General features: G+C 34.4%; 1 protein-coding gene across 17 annotated transcripts in view; it reads right to left on the bottom strand.

The window, feature by feature from the left end:
- The window catches only part of DLG1 (discs large MAGUK scaffold protein 1), a 256,769-nt gene that overhangs the window by 123,129 nt on the left and 118,044 nt on the right, over nt 1–15,596 (bottom strand). The gene's annotated exons all lie outside the window — the stretch shown is intronic.

Below are 15,596 nucleotides of genomic sequence, written 5' to 3' on the forward strand. Positions count from 1 at the left end.
ATTATAGTTTTCAGAAATAACTGAGAAAAAGGTAAAATATTAATGTTACTTCAATTTAAATGAGAAAAATGCTCTCCAGAAATTATTTTAGAAATCATTATGCTACTAATAATAGTTTTAATAACTGTAATTAAAATGAGAGACTACTTTTTAGATATTTCAATGAAAACAGTAAAAGATAATGACTTACAATTTTGCTCCTCTAGGAGACAAAACACTTACTTCAAAGACTACAAAATATTTTTCCAGGATTCAGAATATTATTTGATTACTTTCCTCCTTGCATTCAAGGAATCAAAAGCAATTTTATTAGCCTATAACTGGGGCTCAGAAATTCACAAAGGATTCAAAGGACTTAAAAATTGAATCTATTATCACTTTTAAAATCTATGCTATTGACCTCTACTATTAAGAACTGTACTAAGCTGCCTTAAAATTGCCTTCAAACGGGCATCTAGGTTGTACAATCAGTTAAGCGACGCTTCTTGGTTTTGGGTCAGGTGGTGATCTCAACATTGTGGGATAAGCCCCAAGCTCAGAAGGAAGCCTGCTTAAGTTTCTGCTTCCCTCTACCTTGGCCCCCTCCCCTGCACCCATGCTCTCTCTCTCAAATAAATAAATCTTTTAAAACAACTGCCTTTAAAGTCATTAATTCAACTAACACTGAGTAACTATTATGTGCCACACATATTCCAGAAAAAATTAAAAAAGAACTCTAGTGACATAAACTAAGGGGCTTTGATATTTACACTCAACACTCTATCTGGCTTGATTCATTTAATTTTACAAAGATGTAAATGTAAAACAAGACGTGTTTTGTAACTTGTCCTAAACCTTGTTAACTGGATTAATTCATAAACATTTATTAACTAATAACATACTCTACATGTATAAGAGAAACATTAAAATCCAACTGATTACAGGACAAGGTGCATTAAAAGAGACAGGAAGAACAAATTTGCTGAAATCAAAACTATGCTTTTCCTAACAAAGAAATACAAAATAAAATTACAATGTTGACCTTCTTGGCCTATCAGTTAATCAAAATTTATTAAAAATGCGTGGATTCTCTTCAACAATGGTGCTGGGAAAACTGGATATCCACATGCAAAAGTAATGAAGTTATATCACTCTCACATCATATACAAAAATTTAAAAATTAATCAACAATAGAAATATACATACTAGAACTCATAAAACCAGAAAACAAAGGGGTAAATCTTCCTGACCTTAGATTTGACAGTGAATTCTTAAATATATCAAAAGTATAAGTGACAAGAATAAATGAACCAGACGTCATCTGAACACCAGAGAAAATATTTTGTCTACCAAAGGACATTATCAAGAAAGTGCAAAGACAACCTACAAAATAGGACTAAATGTTTACAAGTCATACATCCGATGGGGGTTTAATAGCCAGAATATATAAAGAACTCTTACAACTCAAGAACAAAAAGATAGTTAAAAAATGGGCAAAGGACTTTGGTGGTCATTTCTGCAAATGGCAGAATAAGCACATGAAATATACAAATATACAAATGGCAAATAAGCACATGAAAAGATACTCAACAAATTATTATTCATTAGAAAAATGCAAATCAAAGTTACAGCAATAAATCACTTCACACTTACTAGGAGGCTGTAATAAAAAAAGAAAAACAAAAACAGAAAGAAACTACATTGGCAAGGATGTAGAGAATTTGTAATCTTCAAAAACTTTTGGTAGGAATGTAAAATGGTGTAAGCTGCTATACAACAGTTTGATGGTTCTTCAAAAAAAGCTAACCATAGTATTACCATATGACCCAGCAATTTCTACTAAGTATACATAGACTCAGAAGAACTGAAAACAGGGAGTTGGATACTTTACATCACAATGTTCAGTGATGCATTATTCACAACAGCTGAAAAGGTGGAAAAAACACAAGTGTCCATCAAAGACAAATGGATAAACAAAATGTTATATATACATGCAATGAATTATTATTCAGTCACAAAGAGGAATGAAATTCTGACTCATGATACAACACGGATGTATACTGAAAACATTATGTTCTCAAGTGAAATGAATCAGACACATAAGGACAATATTGTATGATTCGACTTACATGAAACATTCAGAATAGGTATACTCATAGAGATAGAAAGTAGAATGGAAGTTACCACGCTAGGAGAGAAGAACATGGTAAGTTAATGATTACAGAGTCTGGGAGAGGACATGAAAAGTTTTGGAAATCTAATAGTGATGGTTGCAACACTGAGAATGCAATTAATGCCACAGAATTATTTTTTAAAAAGGTTAAAATGACAAATTTTATGTCAGATATATTTTGCCACAATACAAATCTCAAAGTAAATTTTAATGCATGGAAACAGGACCTTTCCCACTGTTGTTGGATGTATAAATTCATACAAACTTTAAGAAAAGCAATTTAGTAGTAATTATCTACAGCCTTAAAAAAGTCTAAGCTTTTAGACTTAATTCTAGAAATCTACCCAAAGTGAACAATTTAAAAAACAAGTATTCTAAGAGTCTTAATACATTCTACTGACCACTGTTTATACTTGGGAAATGTGGAATATCCTAAATATCCAAAGGTGCTGGAATGGTTAAGTATACAAATAATGATAAAATATGTAAAATTAAATATTACACAACCAATTAAAAATCATCTGTAAGAACCATCTGTAGATCTGGCTTGGAACTCTAGTCACTAATTATATAATGTTTCCATAAAAAAAAAACCTTTAAATTCCATATTATGAGTTTAAAATGCATCACTTAAATATTAACCAACTTTCAGTTTAATACTCATATCACTTTTTAAAAATTTTTGAGGTTCTGCCTCTAGATTTACAACAAAGTGTGCGAAAAAAGATAGTTTTAAAAGAACTGCCACTTGATCAACTAGGTATACCTACAGAAAATGAAATGAATCCCATCTCTGCCTTATACAATACTTAATATTAGTTACAGACTGTTTGCTAACATAAGAGAAGTACAAAAATTAGATTTCTAAATGATATTAATGACAGAATGTTACCATGACCCTGGTGTAGGTAAAGACTTCTTTAACAGTAAGGTACAGATTATTGAAGCCAAACAGGGTAAGGAGAGTGTCTGTATGCAGGGAGTAGAGGGGTGGCAGCGGTCTAGAACAGGGTGCTTGGAGCCTGAGCAGAAAAAGGAGGGTATCCATATGGGCAGAGCAGTGGAAGCAGGCTGATGTGTTTTGTTTGAACCTAAATGTGGCAGTAGCAGTAGTCTGGCATGAAGTGTAGGGGCCTCAGTGGAGTAAGAAGGAGATATGATGGAGCTTGGGCAGAGTAAGGAGGGTGTCCTACCGAGAGAAGTGGTGATGGGAGATTGCTGACATACAGGAGATTTTGATCTAAAAAATACATACATAAAGGATAAGGGGAATAAGATACCTCGTGTCAGAGAAAGGAGTTATGAATATGGAAAGGGAAAAAATTAACATGATATCTATGGTTCCAGAACGGAACTGGAGGTATTAGCATGAATGCACGGCTTTCAATATATAGAGATAGACTTGGAAACACAGACATACGTGTGTGTATACATACATATATTCCCTAACTCTGCCCACAAAGATGATCTGGGGGCAGTAACACACCAATAGCATGAACACACCTAGCATTCAGATCATGGTTTCTAAATACCAATTCTCAAATTAAAAAACAAAAGGAGTCTTTGGATTTCAAAATGGCTAATTCCAGTGCTAGAGCTTAGCAAGTACAATAAGATCCTAGAACAACTTGCTGTGCCAGAAAATACAGAAGTGCTCATGGAATAATGAGGGCAGGACAAAAGACACAGGAGTTAGCTTGAAGAGTTTTTTTTTTTTTTTTTTATTTTGCTTGAAGAGTTTTGATCAGTCAGACTGGGAACAATTTGAGATTCGAAATAAAGATAACAGTGGCATACACAGAATAAAAACAGGATTCCAAGAGTCCATATTGATATAATAATTATAAAAATAAATGAAAAGATGAGAAAGCATTTCCTTATAGTAGGATGCCAACTAAAAGATGTAGAAGGAATTCTGGAATTTTAAAATCATAATTTGGCAACCACCACAGAAATAATACATTCAAAAAAATCAATAGATATAAAAATTCCAATGCTGCTGAATGAACCTTCCCTTTCATTCTAGTAGATGAAAGTTTAAATAGGACACATGGATCCACTCAAGTATTTCTCTTAAAAACACTTATTAATTACAGTGAAGAAATCTAGCAGATACTATCTTAATCAAAGTTACCAGCACCAAGGATGGGACAACTCAAAATCATGCTACCTGATAGGATAAAGAACCTATCACTTCTCAGAAACTCCAGTCAAAGATGCGTAACCTGAATCCAATCACCGAATAACAGACAAGCCCAAATTGACTGATACACTACAAAATAACTGCTGCAGTCATCCACACTATCAAAGAAAAAAAAAAAAGTCTAAAGTTTATAATTATTTTTTGTAATATCAGGTTTTTAAAACAGCTTTATTGAGATAAAATTGACATACAAAAAATTTCACCCATTTAATGTAAACAACTTAAATGAGTTCAGACATATGCATGTACCTGTAAAACCATTACAATCAAGATACTAGATATATCTAACACCTCTAAAGTTTCCTTATGCCTCTTCAACAGGGTCAGATATTAGCTGATTAATAATCTACTTTAACATAAAAATAAGACAGAGCTAAATGCTTATATCAAATTTCAACATCAAGCACAAAAATCTCCACTAGGCAGCTGCTCTCCAAGACCTTTATGATAAACTATAAATCCTTTAATATTACATTTAAACCTCATGGTAACCTTGGCTTTAAGTCTCTTCTGAAATCTACCTCCTTTAGATAAGGATCTGAATACCATTTTTAAGAAATCCTAAAACAACTTATGTCATCTTAATTCACTCCACTCTCTATATGGCAATGAACAAGTAGTTTGAAAAAGAACATAGCTTCTGCCAGTTTCTTGAGAAAGGAAAATCCTGCTGAAAAAGTCTTCAAAAATAAGTAACGTTATCAATACATACAATTTCCTAGCCACAGCTGATAACGAATTCAGGTAACAAAGAATTACAGAACAGCAAAATAATTCATTTAGTTCATCTGAAACAAAAATACAGCCCCAAACAAATAACAGACAATCAAACGAAGGCTGAGTGATACGGGAACAGCACAGATGTTAGATCTGATAATAGAGTAAAATAAAAAGGTAAGAGGATATTTTAAGCACAGGATTTAGAGCAGGGTAAAATTCTGGGGAGTTGTAGAAGATTCTAAATTGGAAAATGTCATGCTTTAGATCCTAATGTAAACAATGAGGTAGCAAAATACAGTCACCATTATATTTGGGTTATTACAGAAAAGGAGAAATTCAGCATAAGCATTTTAACTTGAAAAATCTTATATACATATTTCATTAGACAATGGTAACTGTTATACCATCATCCTTTTACTGCTCCATTTGTATCACTCAGTAAGATCAGTTCCAAAGAGGTTTTTTTTTTTAATCATGACCATGTGACTAACAACAGTCTCAGTTGTTTCTATCCATAGCAACACCATGGAATCATTAGCCTCTGAGGCTGCCTTCAGAGACTTGTTTCCATGACAACAGAGGCTATAATATTAACAGTGTCTCAAAGAACATCACAGAAAATTGTAAATTCCTGTAAAATAATTGGCTTGTACATATTTTAAAAGTACTTTTTCTATGACAGTATGAAATTGACAGCTTCTGGGAAAGTGTTTAAACAATCATTTTTAGAGATTCTTATTAAATTTCTTCATAGTTTACATTTTAAATTCAATGTAAGATCTTAAAATTATGAAATCAGCTTTTAAAATGTAACAGATTTTCACTGGAGTGGTCTGAAGCCTTATTAGGTACAGCCACTTGCATAATGTGTACTGTATATCAACATTCATGACTATGCACCACCTTCTTTCACTGCCATTCATGCAATAATAAATGCCCCTGGCCTCTTCCTTAAGAAAGCAAATACTGTTGAAAAATACTTCAAAAACAAATAACATATCAACACACACAATTTCCTAGCCACAGCTGATAACTAATCCAGCCGTGTAACCAATTCAGCATACAATCAGGAAGGCATATTGAGTAAGCCCACATTTATTAAATCGCATTCTGCTTAAAATAGCTCAAGTGGTTCTTTTATGTGCATATGAATCCTGACTGATACAGGAAGAGACAGAAAGGACAATTAGGCTGCTGTGATAATCCAGATTCTTGAGAGGTCATCAGTGGCTTGGTGAAAATGGATATGAGTAGTCAAATCAAGATAGATTTTGAATGTACACCTAGTGTCATCTGGTGAATAATGGGCAACTGGGAGTTAGGAAGGACTATTAAATAAATAAATAAAAATAAATAAAAATCTTAAAAAAAAAAAAGAGTAACACCCATGGTGCGCCTGGGTGGCTCAGTAGGTTAAGCCTCTGCCTTCGGCTCAGGTCATGTTACTGGGGTCCTGGGATCCAGCTCATCGGGCTTTCTGCTCAGCAGGGAGCCTGCTTTCCCCTCTCTCTGATTGCCTCTCTGTCTACTTGTGATCTCTCTCTCTCTCTCTAATAAATAAATAAATAAAATCTTAAAAAAAAAAAAAAAAAAAAAAGAACCCACTTTGGCTATTAAAAATAATCTTTTACATCATAGACCCAAGCATAAAAGATTTGCAAGGCTATGTGAATACATTTTTATTGCTAAATTATTAAAATGATTTTCATAGCAGAAGATAAAAATCTGAAGATAACTGAAATCTTACAGGATAAGATTACAGGATAATTTACATTGACGTGTTATATGAATGAGGTAAACTGAGCTTAGAATATACACAAAGATTCAATAAGGTCTAAATAAATTTATACCACATTTAGGGGAAATGAAATACATGAATTAGCAAATCTTTTGTTAATACCTTAGATAACAAGGAAAAGCAATTACTCTTGTGCCACTGTTGGTCAATAAGTACTTTATTTCATTTTTGTATGGCAAAGTTAATATTCTTAATCCAAGTTCCTTCGTTTAAAGATCTACTATGCTGTAAGGAGATATGCTTCTCTGATCAAATGTCAAAGAAGCTGTTTAGAAGGGGGCGGAAAACAAAAAAATCCGGCAATGTTTATAGAAGAATACAGCAGAGCAGATGTATCAAAACTCTACTTGGGAATCACTGTACTGAACAGGGGTCTAGTATCTTTAGAATAAAGATATTTTTCATTATTTAAGTCTGACTCTCTCCCCCCTGCTGCAGGGGGGAAAATGTTATCTGAACCAGCTACATGTGACATCCACATCATAATTATGTCAGAAGCAAACCAGGTACATTTAAAAACAAATCACTAGGTGTTAAATTACAAAGTTTTGATTTTAAAATAACAAAGGAGAGATCAGAAAATAGATCCAGTGATTAATAATCTTATTATAGAAACACGGGTACAGTTTTGTTACTTCACACAGATTACCTAGTCCGTGAAACTATTTCTGCTGGCAAGATTCATGATAATGAAGTAAAGTTTACCATCCCTTTATTATGAAAAGATGGTATTCTATCAGCATTCAGCTCGTTCACTTTGTGCTGGTAGAAGGATGAATCAAGAACCACTGAAAATTTAAAGTAAAGAGACCTTAAACTTGGATTTAAAGATATGGTTACATAATTAACAAGTAGGTATGAAACTACAAACTGCAATATACTTTAACCTGATTTTTAAACCAGAAAATGGTCAGAGAAACCTACACAGTCATGGAGTTCATGATTACTAATATAAAATGCGCCCTCAATGCTTTCTAGTAATCATACGTTTACCCTATTCTATTCATTCTTCTAGAAGTCCGTAATGATTCCAGCCCCTGTTGCCTTTCTACTATTCTCCTACCACTTAACTGTTTCAGCCATACTGACCTCCCTGCTGTTCTCCAAATAGCCTGAACTTGGTTTGGTCACAGTCTTTTATTTACTTACTATGTCTCTGCCAGGAATGCTTTTGCCTCAGATATCCACATGGCTCAATTTCATGACTTTATTCAAGTATCAAATATATGTAGGAGATACTGCAAAAAGATTTTTCTGTGCTTGGGGAGCCACTACCAATCAGGTATTCAAGATGTTCTATCATTTGGTGAACGTAGGACAGAAGTCTCAAAAACACGAAAGTGCCCTCAAATTGCCAGTTTCATGTTTTTATCTACCTAGCAGTAGCTAGTTGCCTAATAATGTCCTATTTGAAAATAAACACGTCTTGCTTAGGTACATTTGCTTAATAGATTTTCATCTTTTTTTATTTTTAAAGATTTTATTTTTAAGTAATCTCTACAACCAATGTGGGACTCAGACTCACCACCCAACATCAAGAGGTGCATGCTCTTCCAACTACGCACGCCAGGTGCCCCTCTTCTCTTTTAAAAACTGTATTAGTAAGTATTTTTCACTGACGGCTTATATTTAAAAGCTGTGGTGCCCATCTTCCAAATTTCTAGGTTCTACTAATTTCAGCTTGTTTCTAGGTCCCTACCACATGTGGCAGCTGCTTCCTATGGTTATTATCTGTTTTACTTTGGTATTTCACTTTTCCTTTTCAAATCTCCAATTCGTTTTTTTTAAAAAGCACCTTCCTCCCCCAATATTACATTCTGTTAAAATAAATGCTGTGGTTCCTGTTTTCCTCACTGGATACCCTGTCAAGGTTACCAAGCCTCTGGTTAAACATAATTCTTTACCACTCTATAATTAGACTGCTTCTCCCACATCTAGATTCCTCACTTAAAAAAAAAAAAAAAAAAAAAAAAACACCAGAATATTTTGTGGAACTACTGATAATGGTGGTAATGAAGATGGTAATGATGATGATTATCAGGTATTATTAGGGCTGTGCTTATACTGCCTCATTTAATTTCCAATAAATCTTGATGTGGATAACACTTTTTCATCTCTGTTTTCTACAGGTGGAGGAAAGAGATTCAAAGAATTTAGATGTATTTGTCTAAAGTGCCACAGCTAGTAAACAGCAGAACAGAAACAAACTCAGGCCATTATCCTCTAACAACAGTCTGCTCACCCAGTATGCTACACTGTCTTTTTAAAATATTTTCAGAAGTTATTTGGTCCTTATTGTTACTATCATGTTTTACCACAAAGACAATATATAATACCCCCCAAAAGAAACAGAATACTTGTTCAGTCCTTAGCTCAAGGATTGGCAAACATTTTCTTTCTTTTTTTTTTTTTTTTAAAGATTTTATTTATTTGACAGAGAGAGATCAAAAGCAGGCAGAGAAGCAGGCAGAGAGAGAGGAAGGGAAGCAGGCCCCCTGCTGAGCAAAGAGCCCGACGTGGGACTTGATCCCAGGACCCTGAGATCATGACCCGAGCCGAAGGCAGCAGCCCAACCCACTGAGCCACCCAGGTGCTCTTGGCAAACATTTTCAAAAAAGGGACAGATAATACATATTTTAGACTTTATGGGCCATGTTTCTGTGTTGCAACTACCCAACTTTGTGCTTGAAAATGGCTATACCCAATACACAAACAGAGCTGTGTTCCAATAAAACTTCATTTATCTATGATAATAAAAATATGCAACTCCTCCCATAAGATCATGGAATTGAAAATAAAAAAATAATACATATAGAAATTTCAAATTTCATCTACAGTTATTTAAAATATTTTTATAAAAAAGGCTTTTATTAATAAAGCAGTGTTCTTATATCTGAAAGAATATAGGCTCTATACTGTATGTAGCCTTTCAGTTCGGGAAGAGTGATTAAAATGACGTGATTTTTGTTTTGCTTCCCATTCCTACCCACCCCCCCTGCCAAATCCTGCTTATGGTACTTAGTATAGATGAAGCAATTAATCCTAACATTGGGATATGCATCTTGTTATCTCCAATTTTCAAAATAACTTCAAAATGATTTTTTTCAAATTTGTAATACTTTGTAGATCTTAGGTAGCTCTACCAAGATCAGTCAGACTTAAATACAGAAAAATGAAGCTGGAAATCTGTTTTGATCCAAATCTCAGATTATAATCTCTAGTTATTTCTCTCAGGACCAACAAAAAATCTGTAAGGCAATCAACTGGTCCTATTCTGTCATAACAATAACTGCTTCACATTCCAGAGCTGGAATTAATTTATTAATAGCCACAATTTAGATTTCACAAAAACTAAAAAATATTGTTCTGAAATATAGGATTAAACTGGGGTTTACTAAAGGATAAAGAATTAATAGGCAGGAATCCTTTTAAGAGGTAAGGGAGAAAGTCTTTTAAATACATTTATCTAGAGGCAGAAGTAGTTGTGTTTAGGCTTTCCTAAAATTCCACTACCTCCAGATGTCATTGCCAGTTGGTTTATTCGTGCACAAAATAGGTCCAGTCTTTTTTGATTGATTTGCATATGCCTGTAAAATTATTACATCAGTTGGTTTATTTAAAGTTTGTTAAATAAGGTGTTAATTGTAGGCTACTGTTCTCCACATGGTCTGAACAACTATTTTTGCCTTTATAAAAATTCTAAATTTTAAAAATGGAGGACTGAAATGTAATCTAAATTAGAGTGCCAGGAAGTACAAAGAATAACACAGAAAAAAATCTTTAAAGAAAATGAATCTAAGTCAAATTTTAACGATATAAATTTAAATTCTTCATATGTACAGGAATACATATGCCTATTTTTTTTCGCAGAGAGCTTTGGATTACTTTTGAAATATACATGATTTTGCAAAATCCTGTAGTGTCGAGTTTTTTTAATTAAAAAAAAATTTTTTTTAAATTTTAAGCCAAAGGCAGCCGTATTTGTGGAGCATAACAAATATCATGGAGGACAAGGGGTGTTAAAGAGGAGAAGGGAGTTGGGGTAAATTGGAAGGGGAGGTGAATCATGAGAGACTATGGACTCCGAAAAACAATCTGAGGGGTTTGAAGTGGCGGGGGGGGGGGCGTAGGTCGGGGTACCAGGTGGTGGGTATTATAGAGGGCACGGATTGCATGGAGCACTGGGTGTGGTGAGAAAACAATGAATACTGTTTTTCTGAAAATAAATAAATTAATTTAATTTAAAAAAATTTTAAGCCATAGTTCTACATATAAAGTGCCTGGGAAATTTATAGTGGCCAAACCATATTCAGAAGCTCCAAACTTCCTCACAGCCAGCATCAGATTAAATGAAAATAAACAAGTATATAACATTTGCTTATTAGTTCAACAAATATTTTTCAAGCGCATTCACCATGCTAGTTTCTGGGGATATAAGAAAATACGCATCTTATACTATCAGCTCTTGTGAAGCTTATGGTTCAGCAGCTAATATTAAACAAATCATTCCCAACTGATTACCTGAATAAATTGATTATAGTTGTGATAAGAGGTATGAAGTACAAATCTCATAAAACAAACACTGCTTGAAAATACAGGCAAAAATGTTACAAAGGCTGAATGTCTTATCTTGACCTCATAAGAAGTGGATAATTTTTCAGCACTGTTATTAACACATTATTTTAAAGGTTAACTTTAAAACCTGTTTGAATATATTAAAAATATATAAGCTGCAGCTTGTGAAATTTCTTTTTATCTATCTGTCCTTGACAAAAGGGCCATCTAACAATCATGACACTATACAAAGATGAATACAACACATTTCCTATTTATAAAGAGCTTATATAAGCAAATTTCACTTACTTAGTTCTTTAAGCTATAGCCAATTGAATCTCCATTAAGATACTAATTTTTTAATAGGCTTTATTTTTTAAAGCAGTTTTTAGGTTCAAAGCAAACTTGAGGATAAAGTACAGAGTTCCCACATAGCCTATGCCCACACACCCTAGTCTTCCCATCATCAACATTTACCACCAGAGTGATATATTTGTACAAATGATGAAGCTACACTGACACACCACTATTATCCAAAGTTCATAGTTCAGGGTTCACTCTTGGACATTCTATAGGTTGTAACAAATGTATAATGTCATTTGACTACCAATATAAGATCATACAGAAGAGTATTACTATTCTAAAAGTCCTCTGTGTTCTACCTATTCATCATCATTCTTGCCTAGCCCTTGGAAACCACTAATCTTTGTACTGTCTCCATAGTTTTCTCTTTTCCAGAATGTCATATAGTTAAGAGGATAGGGTACGTAGCCTTTTCAGATCGACTTCTTTCACTGGGTAACACGCATTTAAGGTTCCTCCATGTCTTTTCATTTCTTTTTAGTGATAAATCAATTCCTCTGTCTGAAGGTACCACAGTTTATTTATCCATTCACCCACTGAAGGACATTTTGGTTGCTTGCAAGTTCTGACAATCATAAATAAAGGTGCTATAAATAAGTGTGCAGGTTTTCATGTGGACACAAGTTTTTAACACATCTGGGTAAATATCAAGGAGTGCAATGCTGGACTGGTATGGTCAATTTGGTATTTTTAAACGGCTTATATAACCATTATAACACTTTTTTTTGTTGTTTTTTAATCCTCATCTCTACACTTTTCTAAAGTGTCTTACTGTAAAAATGACTGGGTCTTAAACATTGTTTGAACAAATTTTTAGTGGGTACATATAAATTTCCCTGTAAGAAATTCCACAACATTCTTCAGGTGAAAAGGGGAACAATTAATTTCTAACTCTGAGTCATGGTACCAATCTTACCACTGAGCTTTAGTGGCCTTTTGAGTGGGCAATTAAACTTTGTCAACAGGCAGCACCTCACAACCAGTATAGAAGAATTTTTATCCTAACCTTGGTTTCTTGGTCTGTCAATACCCAAAGGAGACTATTTCTAACTATTCTGCTAGAAACGGCACTGTCTACCTACTTTCTATACATTCTAGTTTAATACAAAGGCAATATATTGCTGAATATAACCAATTTCATTCCTCAGAGGTGAAGAAAAATAGATAAATTTGACATAACACTTCAAAATGCAACTGTCATTAGGCATGAGTCTAAATGTATGAAACATGTATTGAGGAAGATTAGGCCAATTCAAAACGGTCCAAGGTGGAGATATCTTGGTGTGACTATTCAGACTTGCTGCCTGGTGAGAAAAATCAGCAGATAAATGGCTATAAATGATGTACCATACGCCTCTGTTCGCTTGCTAAGTCTATATTTATGCCTGTTGTCCCACTTTACTTATTAATAGTTTTCTCTTTCCATCAAAAGTACTCCAGTTTGGTTGATGAGTTACACAGTCATCCTAATTATAATGAAATTGAATGGTTTCTCTCTTTTCTCTCTCTCTCACCTCCTCATGAGTATCTCTTCCCAGAGGGGTAAAGAGGAAGAGAATCATCAGCTAGAGGATCAGAATAACACTAGATAAAGGGTGATATATTGTTCATAGAAGGTCTAAGGGAGAAATTCTGATGGACAGAAAAATTTGTAATAGTAAAGAATCAGACAATATTGAATACTGTAAGGAAACAATTTTGTAAAGTAAGAAGACAGTAATGTTTGGAGTGAAAGAGAACCTGCAACCTAAGATAAGTATCTTGGAAGGCCCTGTGAAAAAGCACAGATAAGGGAATATCTGAAGGCAGCGAGGGAATGAACCATGAGAATATCTACCGGAAAGAAGGGAACATCAAGATAAAGGCTCTTAGATGGCCACATCTGATATATCTGAGGAATAGGAACAAGGCCAGTATAACCAGAGCAGAGTAAGTGAGGGAGCAGTAGCAAACACGACTGGAAGTACTTCTGGGGTGAGATCATATAGGCATTTTGAGCTGTAGTTAAGAAGGATTTAGAATTTTACTATATACTGGTTCAGAAGCCACAGAAGGGTTAAAAATAAAGTACTGACATTCTCAAAGGATGACGCTGGCTAATGGGTGAACAGACTGTTTAAAGAATAGAGACAGGGAGACCAGTAAGAGGTCTACTGCTGTAGTTCAGGCAAAAAATTAAATAATTTAAAACTAGTAGTTCCGGAAATTCTAAAAAGTGGCCACATCACAAATATATCCTGGACATAGAGCCAATAGGATCTGCTGTTAGACGGAATATGGACCAAAGGAAAAAATAACAGAAAACGATTCCAAGAGTTTCTATCTTCAGCATCTCAGTGAGTGATGGTGAAAGATGATGATGGGGAGAACAATAAAATTAGACACTTGTTTTTGACATGTTAACTTTCAGGTATTTAATCCAAGTGGAGATACTGAACAGGAAGTTAAATATACAAGTCTAGTGTACAAGGATTAGCTCTGGGCTAAAGATACAAATACTGATGTTATTTAAAGGCACAGGACTGGATGAGATCACCTGATATGTGAGTATAAAAAGACAGAAGCTCAAGGACTGAACACTCTAACATTTAGTGGTAGAAAGAGGAGGAGAATACTGCAAAGGAAACTGAGTTTGGGAGAATACTGGAAAGGTAGTATTCAAGAGTCAAAGGTGAAAGGAATTTAAAGGAGGGAACGGTCAACTGTGTAAAAGCTGTTATGGGGTCAAGTAAAACAAAAACTTTGTACCAATCATTGGATTTGACAATCTACTCCCAAAGAGGATTTTCTGGTTGGTTGTTTTAATCAGAGTTATTAGAAGAGATATATATGCTGATGAGAATGATTCGGTAGAAGGAGAAAGGTAATGCAGTGAAGAGAGAATTTCAGAAGTTCTTGAATAGTTGAAGGGACTAAGAAGTGAAGGGTGAGCTGTAGGAATACAGATGGATCATTCATTTTAACAAGGTAGAATAAAGAGTAAGATCATCAACTGAGAATGAGGGCCAGGTAGTGACTCTTGGAAATTTAATGTGCACCTTTGGAGCCAGTATGTAGGAGGCAGAGTTGCAATTAACCAAAGTTGAATCTTACCAATGAAGGGGCAACAGTTAATGAAAGGCAGCACTCTTAGTCATGGACCAAGGAATCTGAGTGAGGCAAGGAGGGAAGTGAAAGCATGAAAGGAGTGATAGATAATAGAAAATTATGCTGAAGGTCTTCAGAAGATAAATTTTTCAAAAAAAAATCACTGTAATAGGAGAAATGAGCTAAAAAGAAAGTAAGTGCTAGTCAGACTGTTTGAAATGCTTGCAATTAAGATTTTCTAAGTGCACAGTCAATGGTAATAAGGTTTTAAATGTAACTAAGCAGGTCACCCAAGTGAAAGAAAAGACAAGGTTCCTAGAGATAAGGATATCAAAGAATTGAGAAAGTCAAGATTTTGGATAGATCACACAAGGTTACTGAAAATCACTAAGAATAATTACAGGAATAGTGGGCAGAAAAAAGACAGTACCAGGTGTTCAAATCATCAATGAGCAGGAGTGACTGAGAGAGATGCAGATGACTAGAAAAGGAGGGAAAGCGGAAAATATTATCTGATGCCATCTACATTTTTTTTAAAGAGAGAGGAAATACACTCATCCATAAATATCACTGATAAGCAAGAAAGATAGACAAAACTTCCATTTTTTGTGAGGGTATAGTACAAAACAGTATCCTCAGGGAAATGCCAAGTACCTGAGAGAAAAAAGGGTGATCCATCACAAAGAGTTTGAGGATAAGGAAATGAATGAGAGTGATGT

Source organism: Mustela lutreola, chromosome 2, assembly GCF_030435805.1.
Source record: "Mustela lutreola isolate mMusLut2 chromosome 2, mMusLut2.pri, whole genome shotgun sequence".
Taxonomy (NCBI): domain Eukaryota; kingdom Metazoa; phylum Chordata; class Mammalia; order Carnivora; family Mustelidae; genus Mustela; species Mustela lutreola.